Genomic DNA, 18,158 nt, shown 5'->3' on the forward strand with positions numbered 1-18,158 from the left:
ATGGAAGGAACTACTGTAAGTTCTGTCACGAACTTTTTAATCCAAACAGCTTCCTTTGCAGCATCTAATGCAGCAATATACTCAGCCTCTGTAGTGGAATCTGCAGTCGTGCTCTGTTTGGAACTCTTCCAACTGACTGCACCTCCATTACAAATGAACACGTATCCAGAGGTAGACTTTCTATCATCGATATCTGATTGGAAATCAGAATCAGTATAACCATCCAATTGCAAGTCTCCACCTCCATAAATCAAGAATAAATCCTTAGTTCTTCTCAAGTACTTAAGGATATTCTTGTGACTATCGATGTTCCAAACACGGATTGGATTGATAACTGCTAGTCAAACTAACAGCATATGCGATATCCGGCCTAGTACACAATATTGCATACATTAAACTTCCAATAGCCGAAGCATATGGAATCCTGGCCATCTTATCTCTTTCTTCAGGTGTCTTTGGAGACATTTCCTTAGAAAGATGGATACCATGTCTCACTGGTAACAATCCTCTCTTGGAATCAAGCATGTTAAACCTCTTTAACACCTTTTCCAAGTATAGACTTTGGGATAAACCAATTATTCTTTTCGCTCTATCTCTATAGATGCGAATCCCAAGAATATAGGTTGCCTCCCCTAAGTCTTTCATGGAGAATGTATTTGACAACCATACCTTTATAGTCATCAACATACCTGTATCATTACCCATCAACAGTATGTCATCCACATATAAAACAAGGAAAGTGATAGCTCTGTCACTAACCTTCTTATATACACATGGCTCATCCTCATTTTTGATAAAATCAAAGGATTTAATGGCTTCATCAAAACGGATGTTCCAACTCCTCGAAGCTTGTTTCAACCCATAAATGGATCGCTTTAGCTTGCATACCTTGGAACCATCTTGGGATTCAAATCCCCTAGGTTGTTCCATGAAAATGTTTTCTTCAATGTATCCATTGAGAAAAGCTGTTTTGACATCCATCTGCCAAATCTCATAATCATAGTATGCAGCTATTGCTAATAAAATCCTAATTGATTTAAGCATGGCAACAAAGTAGAAAGTCTCCTCATAGTCTATTCCTTGCCTTTGGCGAAACCCTTTCGCTACTAGCCTTGCCTTATAGGTCTCTACCTTTCCATCAGAACCAATTTTCTTCTTGAAAACCCATTTGTTCCCTATAGGTACAATACCTTCAGGTGGGTCAACAAGATCCCAAACTTGATTCTTATACATGGAATCAATCTCGGATTTCATAGCATCAATCCATTTTGAAGAGTCTATATCTGATATAACTTCTTCATAGGTAAGTGGATCATCTCCATGATCTACTTCTTCATGAGTATACAACTCTTATTCTTCTTCATGAAGAAAACCATATCTCACTGGTGGGTGAGATACCCTGGTTGTTCTACGAGGAACAGCTGTAGATGTTTCATCAATGGGTATAGGTTGGCTAGATGGATTTATATCCATCTGATCTGTTGGTTGGTCAGAATTCTCCAATTCTAACTCTATTTGCCTTCTTTTGCCTCCTTCTTGAACAAACTGTTGTTCAAGAAATGTGGCATCTCTACTTATCACAACCTTTTGTGAAGTAGGCAAATAAAAATAATATCCAAAACTATCTTTTGGATATCCAACAAATCGACCTTTTTCTGATCTGGTCTCCAATTTATCAGTGTTCAGCTTTTTGATATAAGCTGGTCAACCCCAAATCTTAACATGCTTAAGACTTGGTTTTCTTCCATGCCATATCTCATAAGGTGTGGAAGAAAATGATTTTGATGGAATCCTATTTAGAATATACAAAGCTGATTCTAATGCAAATCCCCAAAAGGAGATTGGCATATCAGTATAGCTCATCATACTACGTACCATATCCAATAGGGTACGATTTCTCCTTTCAAATACACCATTCGGTGTGGCGTTCTGGAGAGTCACCGAGAAACAATGCCATGCTCTCTCAAGTATTCAACAAATTCAGTACTCAAATATTCACCTCCACGATCTGATCGAAGAGCTTTAATATTCTTTCCTGTTTGATTTTCTACTTCAGATTTAAATTCTTTGAACTTTTCAAAAGATTCATGTTTGTATTTCATCAAATACAAATACCCAAACCTTGATTTATAATCAGTAAAGGTAATAAAATAATGAAAGCCCCCTCTAGCCATTTCTTTAAATGGACCACATACATCACTATGTATTAGCTCCAAAATATTTTCAGCTCTTAGCCCTTGTCCAACAAAGGGTGATCTAGTCATTTTACCCTGAAGGCAAGATTCACAAATTGGAGTAGGCTCAGAGCCCAATGAGGATAGAATCCTCATTTTCTCCAGTTTTGTAATCCTATCTTCTGCAACATGACATAACCTTAAGTGCCAAATATATTTTGAACTTGACTTGTTTTTCACCACGGCATTGCTTTCATTTAGATTGCTATACTTTGGCCAGTGGAAACACTTTCTTACTGGTAATGGAAACACTTTCTTATTGGCAATGGAAACACTTTCTTATTGCCTTCATCAGCTTTAGTCTTCCTTTTCTGTTTAGCTATTTTCTTAGAAGGACCAAGAATCTGAGGTTTCTTTTTCTTATTGCCCTTCTTCTTGTTGGACTTTCCAGCAGAAGAAGATGCAACCAAAGCTACCTCTTTTCCTTGATTGCCTGGCATATTCTTTTGGGCAATAACCAGCATGTTGATTAAACTAGCTAAGGTGCATTCCTGTTTAGTCATATGGAAATTTGTCACAAAATTCCCAAAAGACTCAGGAAGGGACTGAAGGATCAAATCCGTTTGTAGTTGGAAATCCATGTTAAAGTCAAGATGTTCCAACTGCTCAATCATCCGAATCATCTTGTGGACATGATCCCCAACATTCTGTCCCTCAAACTTCCTCATACGGAATGGCTGTCTAGATATCTCATACCTAGCATTCCTGCTGTGCTCACCATACAACTCTTGTAGGTGAAGGAGGATCTCACTCGCACTCTGCATGTTCTCATGTTGCTTCTGTAACTCATTACTCATGGAAGCAAGCATGTAACACTTAGCTCTCATATCATGCTCCTTCCACTTGTCCAAAGTTTCATGTTCCTCTTGTGTGGCCTCTGGAGGTAAGGGACCAGGAACATTTGAATCTAGAACATATTCTATATGTTCAAGGTTCAGGACAAGTTTCAAATTTCTTAGCCAATCAGACAGATTAGGTCCTGTCAACCTGTTGTGATCAAGTATGCTTGCAAGGATATTGGATGGTGGTGGTTGTTTTATGCTCATTTTTATCAGAAAATTAACTGCAGAAAATAACCAGATTAATTAGTAAATGTATCATGTAATTAACCAAAATGATTATGGTCTTTTAATCAAATTGGTCCTCCCACTAACTTAGCGAATCCTACACTTCCAAAGTAGAAAACGGAAATCCTAGTTGGATGGATTTCTAGTGGGTGATTGAATTCTTATAATTCTATTGATCATCCTCAGGTACATCCATTATTGGAATTACAATAAACTATAAGTGAGCAACACCTTGCCCATCACATCTCATGTGAGGTTCAATCCTTTACCTAGCCCCTAATGCTCAAAATCTCAGGTACATCCATTATTGACTTATCTTGCATTAGTTAAGTTGATCCCATTGAGTCAGTAATTATGCAAATAATTTTAATGTCCTTAGGTACATCCAATATTGGCCACCAAACCATTTACATATTTACAATATCTCATGCTTAACAATTATTCTTAAGAAAATCTCTTAAATTAATTGCATCTCATGCAACTATTTAAAATTTCTTAAAATAATTGCCTCAATGGAGGGCTTATGTTATAATTACTTTAATTATAGCATTTCCAACTTAATTATTTGTTTGGAAGATTTTATAGCCATCCTAATTACTATTAAGGTCTCACTTTGCACATTATCCATTTAGCATGCATATATCATATAATTGCATACATTCCCATACATCTCATGCATTCATGGATAAGTAGTAAATATGGTATGATCATGGACTTTCTAAGGGATTCAATTCTGAGCCACCAAGAATTGAATCAGGGCATTCCTAGGTGCATTTCATTCATTCATTTTACAAGAGTTGCTGAAGGAGTACATAATCAACACTTGATATTGAATTCCTCCCACTGGTCCCACCAATGCTCTTGACCTCCTTGAACTTCTTGCAATCCAATATTACATAGTAATCCTTGGCATACCAAGGCGAATTTACAAGAACTTAAATAAATGAAATTACAACCCAAAAATATTACAAACTTAATAATACATGCCCAAAATAAATTAAAATAAATTAATTAATTTACAATCCCAAAGAAACATAAAAGAAATAAATCCAATCACATTGGTCTTTTATAGTCCATGATCATCCATCATGCATATCACTATTTAACAATTAAATAAAACATACATACTTTAATTAAATTGAATATCACATATTCAACTTAAAAATCCAGATTTGAATATGATTCAAATAAATTTAAAAATTCATATTTGAATCTCATTCAAACAAATTTAAAAATTCAGATTTGAATCACATTCAAACAACTTCGAAAATTCAGATTTGAATCACATTCAAACATTTTTAAAAAAATCAAATTTGAATCACATTCAAATATTTTTAAAAAAATCAGATCTGAATTTTATTGAATCAATTTTAAAAAATCAGATTTAAATATGATTCAAACAACTTTAAAAATTCAGATTTGAATCACATTCAAACAATTTTTAAAATTCAGATTTGAATCACATTCAAACAATTTTTAAAATTCTGATTTGAATCATAACTTAATTGTGTGATTAAAACAACTAATTAAACACTTTAATTAGTCAAAGAATAGGCCTTAGATCATACAACAATTGCAGAATTAAAAGCCAAACCTTGAACCACCAAAGGAACCATTGTTGCCGCCACCAATGGTGGCTTCACCATGTGTGCTGCCACACCTCATGATCCAACCAGCAATGAATCTCTTGATCTCATGATCAAACACACAATTAAATTATATAATCAACAATCTAAATGGCAAATATAGTGGCTCTGATACCAATGTAAAGGAACGGAAGCGTGAAAAACACAAGATTATACCATTGAATTCAAAAATTTTCACCTAGGGTCACATGCACCATGCAAGATTTATTTTTATCTATTTGATTTCAATGATAAACAACATATTAAAACTCTTTTAATATGTTTTTGGATCTGTATTTGCCATTTAAGATTTTAAAATTAATCAGATTAATTTTAGAACCCTAGATTAAATCAAGAACGATTACACTAACCTCTTGATGCACTGCAGCGTGTCTGCGCCTTTGAGATTCGTCTTCAGGACACCAAATGTTGTCCCTCTAGCTTGTCCACACCAAGAACACCTATGGCAGCCCTTGAACAGCCTCTAAAGCTTTTTCTATTAATTAGAAATTCAAGTTCTGCCTTTTAAGAGATTAGAGATGTAAACAGGACACTAGAAACAATTTCTAGTGTTCTTAATTCAAGACATTGATGGCTAATCTCTTTGAATTGATGAGAGATGAAGAGAAATAGCTGGAGAGGCTCAAAGTGGCGTGACAATTGAGAGGAGAGGCTGCTGGTTATTTTTTCTTTTCATAACCACACTTAAATAGCTAGGTTAACACATTAAACCCTAGCCACATGTCACCTTTTGATTAGCTCTAGGTTTAAGTGACCCAATCACATTGTGCCAAGTGTCAAACCTATATTTAATCTTGATTTTAATCATCTTACATGATTAAAAAAACATTTGGCAAGCTTATGTGTAATCCCATGTGTCACCATCTCATGGTGCCACGTGTCACACTGCAAAATGACCAAAATGCCCCTGTGTCTTAATTTTGAGTTCTCAACCCAAAATAATTATTTTTCTTCTTCTAATTAATTTATATCAAATATAAATTAATTAATTAATCTCTATTAATTAATTTCTCATTAATTAAATTCATATTTAAACACTTTAAATATAAATTTAATTTATACTACACATCCAATAATCTAGATTTGGTTTCAAGTCATGCTAGGGACTTTGCAATTTAATTGCAAACCAAACCTATTTAATTAATCAATTAAACTCTTTAATTTATTAATTAAATCATATTTAAATAGGTGATAACTTGTGTATGTGTGTGACTTACTAGGCTCATCACTAATTGGCAATGAGACATGATATCAACTCTTAATATCATTAGAACTCTTTCTTACCATAAATGATTTCTCTAAATCATTTTATGAACCTCATAGACCATGGTTAACACCTAGCATAGCATGCCATGGCCACCCAATTAGTAATAAGATTTATCTTAAATGAACCTATAATCATATGTTACCATGCACTAGAATCTCTCTGTTACAAAATCCCAACTCAAGCTGGAGTCATGGTTTATGTCAAACTTCATTTGCTATGAATATTATGTTCTCTTTTAATTCTAGTTCTTGATTAAAAAGATTTTCTCATCAAAAACTCTTTTCTGAATAAATCTATCTGTCCTGGCCAGGAACTTGAAACATCAAGAACAATTAAATGAACATAGGATTTTATCTCTATTTACTTAGAGGAACAGATTCCTTCTTGATCAACACCTACCTCCATATATAACTAGCAGGAGCCAACACATGCCCATATACCCATACATAGTACAAGTATGAAAGCAGTATCAAACTCAAACTACCTATATACAAGATAACTGTGCTATCTCAGGTCTAAAGATTATATGCAATGATATGATTTATGACAAAACATTGACAAGAGTAAACTCCATGTGCTTGTCATAAGTGTCACTGGTTCGGCCTACTTATCATTTATAAGTGCCTATCATGTTTGTTATATGGCATGAGACTCACCATTCCATCTTATTTATATCTCATATAAATAACTTGGGAACAAACATGAATACAATCTTTCTGGATAAGTCATGTCCTTATTATGAAGTATCCTCGATTGTGAACCTATTTATGATACTTTGTGCTAGAAATATTGTCACTCATATTCTTAACAACTTAAGAATAATATTTCTAACAAAATATCAATGGACCTTTTCTATTACACATAAATATATTATATAAACAGAAAAGTGGAAATGCCATTTATTAATAAAATATGTACAAGATACATACTAAATGATATGCTCTAGGGCATACTACTAACACTTATGAGATATGGCATGGAAGAAAACCAAGTCTTAAGCATGTTAAGATTTGGGGTTGTCCAGCTTATATCAAAAAGCTGAACACTGATAAATTGGAGACCAGATAAGAAAAAGGTCGATTTGTTGGATATCCAAAAGATAGTTTTGGATATTATTTTTATTTGCCTACTTCACAAAAGGTTGTGATAAGTAGAGATGCCATATTTCTTAAACAACAGTTTGTTCAAGAAGGAGGCAAAGGAAGGCAAATAGAGTTAGAATTGGAGAATTCTGACCAACCAACAGATCAGATGGATATAGATCCATCTAGTCAACCAATACTCGTTGATGAAACATCTACAGCTGTTCCTCGTAGAACAACCAGGGTATCTCACCCACCAGTGAGATATGGTTTTCTTCATGAAGAAGAACAAGAGTTGTCTACTCATGAAGAAGTAGATCATGGAGATGATCCACTTACCTATGAAGAAGCTATATCAGATATAGACACTTCAAAATGGATTGATGCTGTGAAATCCGAGATTGACTCCATGTACAAGAATCAAGTTTGGGATCTTGTTGACCCACCTGAAGGTATTATACCTATAGGGAACAAATGGGTTTTCATGAAGAAAATTGGTTCTGATGGAAAGGTAGAGACCTATAAGGCAAGGCCAGTAGCGAAAGGGTTTCGCCAAAGGCAAGGAAACGACTATGAGGAGACTTTCTCGCCTGTTGCCATGCTTAAATCAATTAGGATTTTATTAGCAATAACTGCATACTATGATTATGAGATTTGGCAGATGGATGTCAAAACAGCTTTTCTCAATGGATACATTGAAGAAAAAAATTTTCATGGAACAACCTAGGGGTTTTGAATACCAAGATGGTTCCAAGGTATGCAAGCTAAAGCGATCCATTTATGGGTTGAAACCAGCTTCGAGGAGTTGGAACATCCGTTTTGATGAAGCCATTAAATCCTTTGGTTTTATCAAAAATGAGGATGAGCCATGTGTATATAAGAAGGTTAGTGACAGTGCTATCACTTTCCTTGTCTTATATGTGGATGACATACTGTTGATGGGTAATGACACAGGTATGTTGACGATTATAAAGGTATGGTTGTCAAATACATTCTCCATGAAAGACTAAGGGGAGGCAACCTATATTCTTGGAATTCGCCTCTATAGAGATAGAGCGAAAAGAATAATTGGTTTATCCCAAAGTCTATACTTGGAAAAGGTGTTAAAGAGGTTTAACATGCTTAATTCCAAGAGAGGATTGTTACCAGTGAGACATGGTATCCATCTTTCTAAAGAGATGTCTCCAAAGACACCTGAAGAAAGAGATAAGATGGCCAGGATTCCATATGCTTCGGCTATTGGAAGTTTAATATATGCAATGTTGTGTACTAGGCATGATATCGCATATGCTGTTAGTTTGACTAGCAGGTATCAATCCAATCCAGGTTTGGAACACTGGATAGCTGTCAAGAATATTCTTATGTACTTGAGAAGAACTAAGGATTTATTCTTGATTTATGGAGGTGGAGACTTACAATTGGATGGTTATACTGATTCTGATTTCCAAATCAAATATCGATGATAGAAAGTCTACCTCTGGATATGTGTTCATTTGTAATGGAGGTGCAGTCAGTTGGAAGAGTTCCAAACAGAGCACGATTGCAGATTCCACTACAGAGGCTGAGTATATTGCTGCATCAGATGCTGCAAAGGAAGCTGTTTGGATAAAGAAGTTCGTGATAGAACTTACAGTAGTTCCTTCCATTGAGTCAGCAGTTCAACTACACTGTGACAACAATGGAGCAAAGAATGACTGAGCTAAGGAACTAAGGTCTCACCCAAAATCCAAATACATAGAAAGGCACTACCACATTATCAGAGATATAGTTGGGCAAGGCAATATAGCCATGCAGAAAATATAACATCAGCTGAAAAACCAGCTGATCCATTCACTAAGCCTTTGTCACAAGCTCAGTTAGACTGACATCTTGAGAAGATGGGTCTAAGGTATTGTAATGAATGGCTCTAGTGCTAGTGGGAGATTGTTAGTAGTATGCCCTAGAGCATATCATTTAGTATGTATCTTGTACATAATTTTATTAATAAAAGGCATTTTCACTTTTCTGTTTACATAATATATATGTGTAATAGAAAAGGTCCATTGATATTTTGTTAGAAATATTATTCTTAAGTTGTTAAGAATATGAGTGACAATATTTCTAGCACAAAGTATCATAAATAGGTTCACAATCGAGGATACTTCAAAATAAGGACATGACTTATCCGGAAAGATTGTATTCATGTTTGTTCCCAAGTTATTTATATGAGATATAAATAAGTTGGAATGGTGAGTCTCATGCCATATAACAAACATAATAGGCACTTATAAATGATAAGTAGGCCGAACCAATGACACTTATATAAGCACATGGAGTTTACTCTTGTCAATGTTTTGTCATAAATCATATTAGTGTAGATAATCTTTAGACCTGAGATAGCACAGTTATCTTGTATATAAGTAGTTTGAGTTTGATACTGCTTTCATACTTGTACTATGTATGGGTATATGGGCATGTGTTGGCTCTTACTAGTTATATATGGAGGTAGGTGTTGATCAAGATGGAATCTGTTCCTCTAAGTAAATAGAGATAAAATCCTATATTCATTTAATTGTTCTTGATGTTTCAAGTTCCTGGCCAGGACATATATATTTATTTAGAAAAGAGCTTCTGATGAGAAAATCTTTTTAATCAAGAACTGGAATTAAAAGAGAACATAATATTCATAGCAAACGAAGTTTGACATAAACCATGACTCCAGCTTGAGATGGAATTTTGTAACAGAGAGATTTTAGTGCATGGTAACATATGATTATAGGTTCATTTAGGGTAAACCTTATTACTAATTGGGTGGCCATGGCATGCTATGCTAGGTGTTATCCATGGTCTATGAGGTTCATAAAATGATTTAGAGAAATCATTTATGGTAAGAAAGAGTTATGATGATATTAAGAGTTGATATCATGTCTCATTGCCAATTAGTGATGAGCCTAGTAAGTCACACACATACACAAGTTATCATCTAATTAAATATGATTTAATTAATTAATTAAAGAGTTTAATTGATTAATTAAATAGGTTTGGTTTGCAATTAGTTTGCAAAGTCCCTAGCATGACTTGAAACCAAATCTAGATTATTGGATGTATAATATAAGTTAAATTTATATTTAAAGTGCTTAAATATGAATTTAATTAATGAGAAATTAATTAATAGAGATTAATTAATTAATTTATATTTGATATAAATTAATTCGAAGAAGAAAAATAATTATTTTGGGTTGAGAACTCAAAATTAAGACACAGGGGCATTTCGGTCATTTTGCAGTGTGACACGTGGCACCATGAGATGGTGACACGTGGCACCATGAGATGGTGACACGTGGCACCATGAGATGGTGACACATGGCATAACACATAAGCTTGCCAAATGTTTTTTTAATCATGTAAGATGATTAAAATCAAGATTACATATAGGTTTGACACTTGGCACAATGTGATTGGGTCACTTAAACCTAAAGCTAATCAAAGGGTGACATGTGGCAAGGGTTTAATGTGTTAACCTAGCTATTTAAGTGTTGTTATGATAAAATAAAATACAACCAGCAGCCACACTCCTTGGTCACGCCATTTTGCAGCCCTCCCTCTATTCTTCTTCATCTCTCATCAATTCAAAGAGATTAGCCATCAATCTCTTGAATTAAGAACACTAGAAATTGTTTCTAGTGTCCTGTTTACATCTCTAATCTCTTAAAAGGCAGAACTTGAATTTCTAATTAATAAAAAAGGCTTTAGAAGCTGTTCAAGAGCTGCCATAGGTGTTCTTGGTGTGGACAAGCTAGAGGGACAACATCTGGTGTCCTGAAGACAAATCTCAAAGGCGAAGACACGCTGCAGTGCATCAAGAAGTTTGTGTAATCGTTCTTGATTTAATCTAGGGTTCTAAAATTAATCTGATTAATTTTAAAATCTTAAATGGCAAATACAGATCCAAAAACATATTAAAAGAGTTTTAATATGTTGTTTATCATTGAAATCAAATAGATAAAAATAAATCTTGCATGATGCATGTGACCCTATGTGAAAATTTTTGAATTCAATGGTATAAACTTGTGTTTTTCACGCTTCCGTTCCTTCAATTGGTATCAGAGCCACTATATTTGCAATTTAGATTGTTTATTATATGATTTAATTGAGTGATTTGATCATGAGATGATTGATCCATTTCTGGTTGGATCAAGAGGTGTGGCGGCATGCTTGATGAAATCCAACATGGTGTGCATGACTTTGGAAGATCATGGTGCGCATGGTTGTTATTAAATTCTGCAATTGTTGCATGATGAAAGGTTCATCATATGACTAATTAAAATGTTTAATTAGGTTTTTTAATCACACAATTAAATTATGATTCAAATCAAAAATTTTAAAAGTTGTTTGAATGTGATTCAAATCAAAATTTTAAAAGTCGTTTGAATGTGATTCAAATATGAATTTTTAAAGTTGTTTGAATCATATTTAAATCTGATTTTTTAAAATTGATTGAATAAAATTCAAATCTGAATTTTTAAAAAATGTTTGAATGCGATTCAAATCTGAATTTTTGAAGTTGTTTGAATGTGATTCAAATCTGAATTTTTAAATTTGTTTGAATGAGATTCAAATCTGAATTTTTAAATTTATTTGAATCATATTCAAATCTGGATTTTTAAGTTGAATATGAGATATTCAATTTAATTTAAGTATGTATGTTTTATTTAATTGTTAAATAGTGATATGCATGATGGATGATCATGGACTATAAAAGACCAATGTGATTGTATTTATTTCTTTTATGATTCTTTGGGATTGTAAATTAATTAATTTATTTTAATTTATTTTGGGCATGTATTATTAAGTTTGTAATAATTTTTGGGTTGTAATTTTATTTATTTAAGTTCTTGTAAATTCGCCTTGGTATGCCAAGGATTACTATGTAATATTGGATTGTAAGAAGTTTAAGGGGGTCAAGAGCATTGGTGGGACCAGTGGGAGGAATTCAAGATCAAGTGTTGATTATGTACTCCTTCAGCAACTCTTGTAAAATGAATGAATGAAATGCACCTAGGAATGACCTGATTCAATTCTTGGTGGCTCAGAATTGAATCCCTTAGAAAGTCCATGATCATACCATATTTACTGCTTATCCATGAATGCATGAGATGTATGGAAATGTATGCAATTATATGATATATGCATGCTAAATGGATAATATACAAAGTGAGACCTTAATAGTAATTAGAATGACCATAAAATCTTCCAAACAAATGATTAAGTTGGATATGCTATAATTAAAGTAATTATAACATAGGCCCTCCATTGGGGCAATTATTTTAAGAAATTTTAAATAGTTACATGAGATGCAATTAATTTAAGAGATTTTCTTAAGAATAATTGTTAAGCATGAGATGTTGTAAATATGTAAATGGTTTGGTGGCCAATATTGGATGTACCTGAGGACATTAAAATTATTTACATAATTACTGGCTCAATGGGATCAACTTAACTAATGCAAGATAAGTCAATAATGGATGTACCTGAGATTTTGAGCATTAGGGCTAGGTAAAGGATTGAACCTCATATGAGATGTGATAGGCAAGGAGTTGCTCACTTATAGTTTATTGTAATTCCAATAATGGATGTACCTGAGGATGATCAATAGAATTATAAGAATTCAATCACCCACTAGAAATCCATCCAACTAGGATTTCCGTTTCCTACTTTGGAAGTGTAGGATTCGCTAAGTTAGTGGGAGGACCAATTTGATTAAAAGACCATAATCATTTTGGTTAATTACATGATACATTTACTAATTAATCTGGTTATTTTCTGCAGTTAATTTTCTGATAAAAATGAGCACAAAACAACCACCACCATCCAATATCCTTGCGAGCATACTTGATCACAATAGGTTGACAGGACCAAATCTGTTTGATTGGCTAAGAAATTTGAAGCTTTTCCTGAACCTTGAACATATAGGATATGTTCTAGATTCAAATGTTCTTGGTCCTTTACCTCCAGAGGCCACACAAGAGGAACATGATACTTTGGACAAGTGGAAGGAGCATGATATGAGAGCTAAGTGTTACATGATTGCTTCCATGAGTAATGAGTTACAGAAGCAACATGAGAACATGCAGAGTGAGAGTGAGATCCTCCTTCACCTATAAGAGTTGTATGGTGAGCACAGCAGGAATGCTAGGTATGAGATATCTAGACAGCTATTCCGTATGATGATGTCTGAGGGACAGAATGTTGGGGATCATGTCCACAAGATGATTCAGCTGATTGAGCAGTTGGAACATCTTGACTTCAACATGGATTTCCAACTACAGACGGATTTGATCCTTCAGTCCCTTCCTGAGTCTTTTGGGAATTTTGTGACAAATTTCCATATGACTAAACAGGAATGCACCTTAGCTGGTTTACTCAACATGCTGGTTATTGCCCAAAAGAATATGCCAGGCAATAAAGGAAAAGAGGTAGCTTTGGTTGCATCTTCTTCTGCTGGAAAGTCCAACAAGAAGAAAGGCAATAAGAAAAAGAAACCTCAGATTCCTGGTCCTTCCAAGAAGATAGCCAAATAGAAAAACAAAGACTAAAGCTGATGGAGGCAAAGGAAAGTGTTTCCACTGCCAAAAGGATGGGCACTGGAAAAGGAACTGCCCAGAGTATCTTGCTTCTCTGAAGGACAAGAAGGATACACCTTCGGAAGGTATGTCCATATCTTGTTATTTAGATTCTGATGATACTCATAGTTCATCTACAGCTTAGGTTTTAGATATCAAAAGTGCGAGTTCTCACATTTCTAATGATATGCGTGAACTAGCAAACAAGCGTTTCATGCTCTCAAGATATTAGAGTCCGGATTGGCAATGGCTCAACTGTTGAAGCTTTAGCCATAGGATCTAAATCTTTTTACATGTTTGGACATGTTTTGTGACACCCCTTACCCGTGTACAGTATACCCGAGTAAGTAATGCCACACGGTGTATCGGCACACTCTAATATTCCTCAGTTAATTTATATCATGCTTTTGCATATAATTTATGAAATACAATTTATTTAAGCCATTTATCAAAAGTATCATTCATTTAAGGTTCCGAAAATTTTTAAAGAAAATCCGGCGGAGTACCGGCTAAAAATGGAGAAAACCGTTTTTCGAAACCTGTTAAAAACACTTCCAATATTTTTTCCAAGCAATCCCAACTTCAATTTATCAACAAAATCTCAGTATCAAAATCTCAACAACATTTCAATTCCAGTTCTCAATCATCCATCACATGTGATGATCACATATAAATCACAAGTAAACATTTACTTTTCCATTCACAAGTACAATTTTCATAATTTACATAAACATCAATATACATTACACAAGTTTAATTACATAGGAGAAAAAAAAAGTTAAGTTACAAAATGTCAAAATGACACCTAATGTCCTACCAATGCAATCGCAGGTTGAGGTGACACGGACATCGCGGCAGATCGCAGGATGGACTCACCCGATCTGGGTCTACTGGGCTCACGATCTGTATCTCCAGTACTCACGCGTTGCAAAGCGACGCGCTAAGCATAAAGCTTAGTAGTGCAAATAATAAAATAGAAAGAAATAATATGCAAATAAAAATCATAATTTCTTAGCCATTGTGTTCATAAGAACTGAATAATTATTAACTTATTGTTTAGTCGAGGGCTAATCTTGTTTATGATATTAACTTCTTCATGACTTTTAAGTTTCTTTGTATTCTATCGTAATCATTCCTGATATTTAGTTTTCGTATTTTCTTTAACAATCAGTTCAATTACAGTTATACTTTTTCATGCCCAAGTAACCTATACAAATTGACCGGATCGATAAACGGTAAACTAGCACCGGGTACTGTGTACCTCGGGCCGTCACACCATCGGTCACAAAGTGTCTCCCGGTGTGCAAACAGAATGGCTAATAAGCCATATAAGCAATAAGGCATAAAGCCAAGTAAAACATCATAATCAGTATAGCCATAGGCTATCACATCACAGAATGGCAATGAAGCCATATATCATATGCAGTACTGCTATCAAAACCCTATTGGCATGCCAACCTATCCAAACCAATCACATTAGGCCTACTAGGGCATTTGATACTTTTGAATTCTTCAATTTTTTTTGAATTTCAAGTTATGTCACTATTCACTTCAATAGTCAACAAAAAGTTGACTTTTGCATAGAACATAGGTGCATTGGTTTTAACACTCCCAATGTACCCCATTTTGCATTTAAAACTTGTTAGTTTTGGTCACTTTCTCGAAGCTTAGGTCATTTTGGCAAAATTGTCAATTTTTGGTTTTGGTGTCACTATTCACCTTATTGGTCAACAAAAATGTTGACTTTTGGATAGAAAATATGTACATTGACTTTGGCACTCCCAATATACCACATTTGGCATTCAAAACTTGTTGGCATTAAGTGTTAATACCATTTCTAAGTTTAAACCAACACAAGCAGAATTTTCAGTTTTGGTGAGTCAACTTCACTGTTCCATTGGACACTGTTACTGTTGGAATTTGAAGAAATGTAAAACATAAAAGTTGTTCCTTATTTTTTCTAGTTGAATTTCCTTTTTTGAATCACTCCATTTGGAGTTTTGTAGCTCTAGATATGGTCCAAAAACCCAAGCTGTCCGGAGGTGCATTCTGCAGAAATTTACCATATCTACAGTGCATGAACAGTGACTGGAACCACTTGTTTGGATGGGTTCTGGCCATAATTTGGGGTAGGTTCCTACATGAAAGTTGTTTGTCTATGTCTTAACTTGTTGCTGTAAAAATTTCAGGTCAATTGACCAAATCTACAGTGAGTTATGGCCAAATGAACAGTTACTGTTCATTTGGTCAATTCTACAGAGGCAGTTTCAGGGTTCCGGATTGGGGCCAAGTTTTGGTCCTCTTGCTTTGGTCTTTTGGGCATGGTTTCTTCAGAAAAAATGTGCCATTATAAGCCTAGTTTCATGTCCAATTGGCCAAACACCAATTGGACTAGCACAGCCCAAGTTATGGCAGTGCAAAGGGACTGAATTTTCAGTCCCTATGCTGCTGTCATAGGGCAGATTTCACCTTCACTTTACCATCCAATTTTTCAGTTCTAATTAGGGTCAACCTATCTAAAATGGTCACTAATTGACCATTAAAATGTGCCCTAACAATTTCCTAAGCCAATTCACATTTTCACCTTTCCAAACCCTAATGTCCAAACCAATTACTCATAAACCTTGATTAACATGCTTAGTTCAATCTCCATGCATATTAATACCTTAACCATGATTTCCAACCACTCTAAGTTTATTAAAAAATCAACCTCATACTTTCATAGGGCTGCTGGAAATTTAAGGTACCATAACACATATATTTTACTTCAATTTCATAAAATTTCTTAGCTCAAAATGATGTTCTAACTAAGATTTAAAAGAAGGAAAATGAAATTGTAGCACTAACTTGATTGAGCAGAATTTTTCCCCACTCAAAACTTCAATTTCCTTCTTCTTCTTGGCTGCCAAGAGCTTCCCCAAGTGATATAGTCAAAGTTTAATGAAAGGGGTTAGGGTTTAGTGGTGGAAACAAAGGAGAAAGGAAGCTTTGGTTGAAAATCAATGGAGGTTTGGCTATGGGAATTGAGAGTTACGGGTGAACTTTGTAAAAGTGATGGCTGCTGGAATTTTAGGAGCTTTTGTTGTGTTTTTATACATATTTTATTAGTTAATTTAAGTGTTGACTAAATGTGATTGGTGGGTAACTCTTAGATGACATCATATGATGTCAAAATTGACATTTATTCTCATTTTTCTTTTCTTCGTCTCTACTCATTTTCACTTTAATTTTTGGTAATGTTTCTTCATATTTTATGTCATATTAATTATTTACTCAACTGGACAAGTCGGCCAAAAATCACCTCGGAAGGCGAAATGACCAAAATGCCCTCCGTTTGGCTTAACGGGTCAAAATTGTCTGTACCGATTGAAAAATTTTTCTAGGTATTTTCTTGGCATTCTAATGCCATGGGAACCTCAATTACCCTTCTCTGGAGTCCCAAAATTTATTTCAAAATTTTTCCCCCGGGTCTAGGGCTCCTCGCTATGAGAACAAGAACTTCCTCCTGTTACCCATCGCTTGGGCACCTACTGCTTTTACTTGGTTGTATTTTATTTCTAAAATTTTTACTAAATTTTTCTTATTAATATTTGAGTTAATTATGGTTCTTGACTTTAGTTTAAATATTTTTCCGGACGTTCTAGCTGTCCGGACGGACACCGGTCACCGGAACAGTAGAATGTACGGAGTTGCTACGGGGAGGGTGTTACAACTCTTCCCCTCTAATTTAAATTTCGTCCTCGAAATTTACCTGACTTAAGTAATCGGCGAGTTACTACCTCCTTGTTTCTTCACTTCCTTGTATTGCCTCATCAGTGTCTGGGTTTGGCTCTTCCTGAGCTTCCATTGCATATACTTGTGGTGCCACCCTAACTTCGGGCTTTTCAACGGTCTCTGAAATAATCTTACGTGAAATGTCACCGCCGCTCTACCCGATCTTTTACCCCTTTGAACTACAGGGGAAGGTCTATCAATTTGTACCGGAGCTATTGAACCACTCCTCTGAGGGCAATCTCTTATGAAATGATCCGTAGCCCCACACTTAAAACACTCTCCAGTTAACAGTCGGCACTCCCCTCTGTGTCTCCTACCGCAATGCATACATTCAGGCTCTGGGGTTGATCCCCTTGTTATTGTGTCCGGAGAACTAGCTATAGATATTCCCATCTGGCCTCTGTGGCCTTGTATCTGATCTTGCGAACTGGGACCCTTAAACTTCTTACTATCAGTTGGTATACTTGACTGTCCTGGTCCAAATTC

This window comes from Hevea brasiliensis, chromosome 7, assembly GCF_030052815.1.
Source record: "Hevea brasiliensis isolate MT/VB/25A 57/8 chromosome 7, ASM3005281v1, whole genome shotgun sequence".
Taxonomy (NCBI): Eukaryota; Viridiplantae; Streptophyta; class Magnoliopsida; order Malpighiales; family Euphorbiaceae; genus Hevea; species Hevea brasiliensis.